Source organism: Camponotus floridanus, unplaced genomic scaffold, assembly GCF_003227725.1.
Source record: "Camponotus floridanus strain SB8 unplaced genomic scaffold, Cflo_v7.5 scaffold108, whole genome shotgun sequence".
Classification (NCBI taxonomy): Eukaryota; Metazoa; Arthropoda; class Insecta; order Hymenoptera; family Formicidae; genus Camponotus; species Camponotus floridanus.
Window position 1 is genome coordinate 592,605 of NW_020229224.1, and position 5,619 is coordinate 598,223.

Sequence of the window (5,619 nt, forward strand, 5' to 3'; positions counted from 1 at the left end):
AGCAATCAGGTACATACAATTACGTTATATGCTGTTAGGAGGATATCCTGCATATTAGATCCTCCAAAGCAAAACAAGTCATAGTGATATCATAATGATATTGTTCTGCGACAATTAAATGTAATGAAATCACAACAGTCATGGAATAAATTAAATTTATTTTAAAAAACACACATATATATATATATATATATATACCTATATATATATATATATATATATATATATATATATATATATATATATATATATATACAGGGTTGGGAAGTAACGCGTTACTTGTAACGTCGTTACCGTTACAGTTACTTTTTTTGGTAACTGTAACGGTAACGACGTTACAAATTTCGTTTGTAACGAAAAAAGTAACTTCGTTACATTTTTTGGTAACGAGTAACGAATTTAACAGTTACTTTTATCGCTACTTTTTGCAAATTTACTGTGTAATTTTTATTCAAAGAAGTGTGTGGAATGCAGAATGACATGTACGCGTCATTGGGCACATGTGAAAGAAAAAGAAGTAAACAAAAGCTGCGTTCATCAATACTGGCAACGAATTTCGGAACATAGAATAACAGTCGAACGTGATTGACTCTTACTTTTAGAACCAAATCAACAAGTGTTGATAAGACAACGAGTAGTTGTTTTACTGAACGCATTGTATATAAAAATCAGGTTAGATTTTGTTTTGCTTTTCGAAGTCGGTAACTTCAAAGTCTTAAAACATTAATAATTGTGAAGTGTATAGATGTTTGTCTGAATTATAATGACGGAATTATATTTCTTAATGTTATGAGAAAAATCTCATCTTTGAGATTTTGTAACAACTTTTGTTTCTTATAATAGTGTGCAAGCATGTGCTCGCATAAGCTGCTTAGTTTGCCGGCATTATAGTCATTTTCCACATGCATATATTGATATTCAATCTCAAAAAGATATTTGTATCTTAATCTGAAGATTATAGTAAAAAATAAAAAATAATGGAAGAAGCAAGTACATCTCAATCTTCAAAGGAAATGGAATGTGAAATTCCATGGCCGGCATATTCTAAAGTTTTTCAATTTCGACCAAATCTTAGCAACGAAAAAAATTTTGCCTTTGCCTATAAATTTTGTGCAGGAGGAAAAATTAACCTGTAATATTTAATAAACCTATATTTAAAAAGTAACGAAAATTGTAACGACGCGTTATTTTTAAGTAACGGTAACGGTAACGAGTTACTTTTGAAAATTGGTAACGAGTAACGGTAACGAGTTACTTCTTAGAAAAAAGAACGGTAACGGTAACGAGTTACTTTTAAAAAGTAACTTTCCCAACCCTGTATATATATATATATATATATATATATATATATATATATATATATAATCATTTTGTTGTGTGTGTGTGTGTGTGTAAATTATCTCACAATAACATTTTATTTAATAACAAAAAGAGGTAAAGCTCTCTGTAAATTAAAATTTAAAGAGGTCCAATAGGCGTAGAGAGCTAAGTATCAATTAAAAATGTAGGTCAATAATCAGAAAGAAATATATATTAATAGTTCATAATACAAAAACAAAAAACAAAACTAATATAATATATATAAGAATAAAAGGTGTGTGCGGACGTTTCGACTTGTCTTCAAGTCATCTTCAGCGCAATTTAATTAACCAAGATTAGAGCATTTAGTAACACGGTTCGTAGAGACATAAAACGGTGATAATTAGAAACGGAAAGAATATAAATTAAATTCAAAAATAAATAAAAAATAATAAAAAACATTTTCAAAAAGGAGAAACAACTCCGATCGCAACGGTTGTACATATTCAGGCTTACAAAATTTAAAGGAGATGTATCTCCAAACGCCACGGTTGTACATGGTAGAGACGCAAACGGCTCCCAATTGTTCCCATAAGTGAAACCACTCTCGTTTAGGTTGATTGACCCAAAGTAGAGTATGCTTCATTTGAAATTCTGAATAACGCACATAAAAAGAATAAAAGTAAAAGACACAACAGAACCCAAGAGCAATGCAAGTTTTTTGGTCATATAATGATTGAAAACTGATTAATTTAAATGAAAACAGTATTAAATAAATAGATTAGGCGACAGAGAACATTATTAATCAACAGGAATATAAATAAATACCGAAAGGGAAAAGAATTAGTCAAAGTATAAAACAATAAAAGTCAATAAAATAACATAAAAACCAAAATTCGCAGTCAATTAACAATAGAAATTAGAGTGAGTACATGGAATAAAAGTAATTACCATAAAAACATTTAAACAAGGATAACTTACATTGCTTTGAGGATCCAAGATGCACATGTATATACGTTAAAAGATCAGATGTACAAGAACGTTAATATCTTTTGAAAATTCTTTCTCTGTGAAACTATCACTTACAAGGACCAGAATATAAATGAACAAAGCAAGGAACGGTTGGCCGTGTTGATTTCTGTGTATGACCGTCAGATATTCGGAAGTTTATTTATTATATCATTATAAATGTCAGGAAAACATTCTGTATCAGTTTGTAAATTTAAACCGTTATGCTGTCGCTTAATGTATAACATTTCGGAAATTAACCTCTTATTGTAAAAAGATTCTTTGTCAAGTATCTTAACGTCATCCCATCTGAAATCATGATCAAAATTTAACCTGTGTTCACTAATGACAGACTTGTTAGTAGTAACTCTATTAATATGTTTTTTGTGTTCATTAATTCTCGTAATTAACTTTCTTCCTGTCTGTCCGACATAAGATGCGTCACAATTTCCGCATTCTATTTTGTAGACCACATTCTTATTTGAAACTTTCGGGATGCGGTCTTTATGAGCCTTAATAATAGTGTTAATTTTATTAAGACTATAATACGACAACTTAATGTTCGTGTCTTTAAGAATGTTTCCAAAGTTATTTGTTAATGATGATAAAAAATGATGGTTAACAAATAACTTTGGAAACATTCTTAAAGACACGAACATTAAGTTGTCGTATTATAGTCTTAATAAAATTAACACTATTATTAAGGCTCATAAAGACCGCATCCCGAAAGTTTCAAATAAGAATGTGGTCTACAAAATAGAATGCGGAAATTGTGACGCATCTTATGTCGGACAGACAGGAAGAAAGTTAATTACGAGAATTAATGAACACAAAAAACATATTAATAGAGTTACTACTAACAAGTCTGTCATTAGTGAACACAGGTTAAATTTTGATCATGATTTCAGATGGGATGACGTTAAGATACTTGACAAAGAATCTTTTTACAATAAGAGGTTAATTTCCGAAATGTTATACATTAAGCGACAGCATAACGGTTTAAATTTACAAACTGATACAGAATGTTTTCCTGACATTTATAATGATATAATAAATAAACTTCCGAATATCTGACGGTCATACACAGAAATCAACACGGCCAACCGTTCCTTGCTTTGTTCATTTATATTCTGGTCCTTGTAAGTGATAGTTTCACAGAGAAAGAATTTTCAAAAGATATTAACGTTCTTGTACATCTGATCTTTTAACGTATATACATGTGCATCTTGGATCCTCAAAGCAATGTAAGTTATCCTTGTTTAAATGTTTTTATGGTAATTACTTTTATTCCATGTACTCACTCTAATTTCTATTGTTAATTGACTGCGAATTTTGGTTTTTATGTTATTTTATTGACTTTTATTGTTTTATACTTTGACTAATTCTTTTCCCTTTCGGTATTTATTTATATTCCTGTTGATTAATAATGTTCTCTGTCGTCTAATCTATTTATTTAATACTGTTTTCATTTAAACTAATCAGTTTTCAATCATTATATGACCAAAAAACTTGCATTGCTCTTGGGTTCTGTTGTGTCTTTTACTTTTATTCTTTTTACGTGCGTTATTCAGAATTTCAAATGAAGCATACTCTACTTTGGGTCAATCAACCTAAACGAGAGTGGTTTCACTTATGGGAACAATTGGGAGCCGTTTGCGTCTCTACCATGTACAACCGTGGCGTTTGGAGATACATTTCCTTTAAATTTTGTAAGCCTGAATATGTACAACCGTTGCGATCGGAGTTGTTTCTCCTTTTTGAAAATGTTTTTTATTATTTTTTATTTATTTTTGAATTTAATTTATATTCTTTCCGTTTCTAATTATCACCGTTTTATGTCTCTACGAACCGTGTTACTAAATGCTCTAATCTTGGTTAATTAAATTGCGCTGAAGATGACTTGAAGACAAGTCGAAACGTCCGCACACACCTTTTATTCTTATATATATTATATTAGTTTTGTTTTTTGTTTTTGTATTATGAACTATTAATATATATTTCTTTCTGATTATTGACCTACATTTTTAATTGATACTTAGCTCTCTACGCCTATTGGACCTCTTTAAATTTTATTTAATATTACAATGATGTCATAGTGACATCATACTTGTGACAAAGCGGACATTTGCATGTCACCATGACTTTCTTGTGATTTCATTGTGACATGTTATTGTGATATCACTGTGACTTTTTTTGCTATGGGAGATATATAATATATTATTTTTTAAATGTTATTTTACAGATTATTACACTGCTGTTTCTCTTGAGAGAAAATTCCATTATTTCCATATCCATTCCAATTCTATCCTCTAAAAACGAGTCTTACTTTATCAATTAACGGTAACTGTTAATAAATAGAATATAGTTTAATGAAACTTATTATATGAAATAAACATATATAAAGCTTTTTGAACACAGTTATATATATATATATATATATATATATATATACATATATATATATACATATATATATATATATATACATATATGTATATATATATATACAGGGTGGACCATTTTAATCTATAATGGAAAATATCTCGGAATGTTGGTGAGATACAACAAAATGTTTCAGACAAAAGTTGTATGGTTTCTAGGGGGACATAAGATGGTACCATTGGTTTGACCTTGAAGAGTTATTTGAAGGTCACATGAAGGTCACCTTCAATTTCTTAAATGGAACCTACATTTTCTCATTACATATTCTTGTAGCTTATCTCGAGAGCTTTCCAAAACACTACAATAAAATATTTTTTTATTGAGTACTTTTCGAGTTATGAGGCTTGAAATCATTTCTTAATTTAACATAAACCGTAATATATCTAGTAAAATATTCATTTTTCGATTATCTTACTTTAATACTCTTATGTACAAAATAATGAGAGGAATCAATTGGTGTAAAGAAAACACATAGTTATTTTTAAGAAAAAGTATGTAATTTGCAATTAACAATTACATATTTTTTCTTTGAAACAACTATGTGTTTTTTTTACACCAATTGATTTCTTTCATTATTTTGTACATAAAAGTATTAAAGCAAGATAATCGAAAAATGAATATTTTACTAGATATATTACGGTTTATGTTAAATTAAGAAATTATTTCAAGCCTCATAACTTGAAAAGTACTCAATAAAAAAATATTTTATTATAGTGTTTTGGAAAGCTCTCGAGATAAGCTACAAGAATATGTAATGAGAAAATGTAGGTTCCATTTAAGAAATTGAAGGTAACCTTCATGTGACTTTCAAATAACTCTTCAAGGTCAAACCAATGGTACCATCTTATGTCCCCCTAGAAACCATACAAC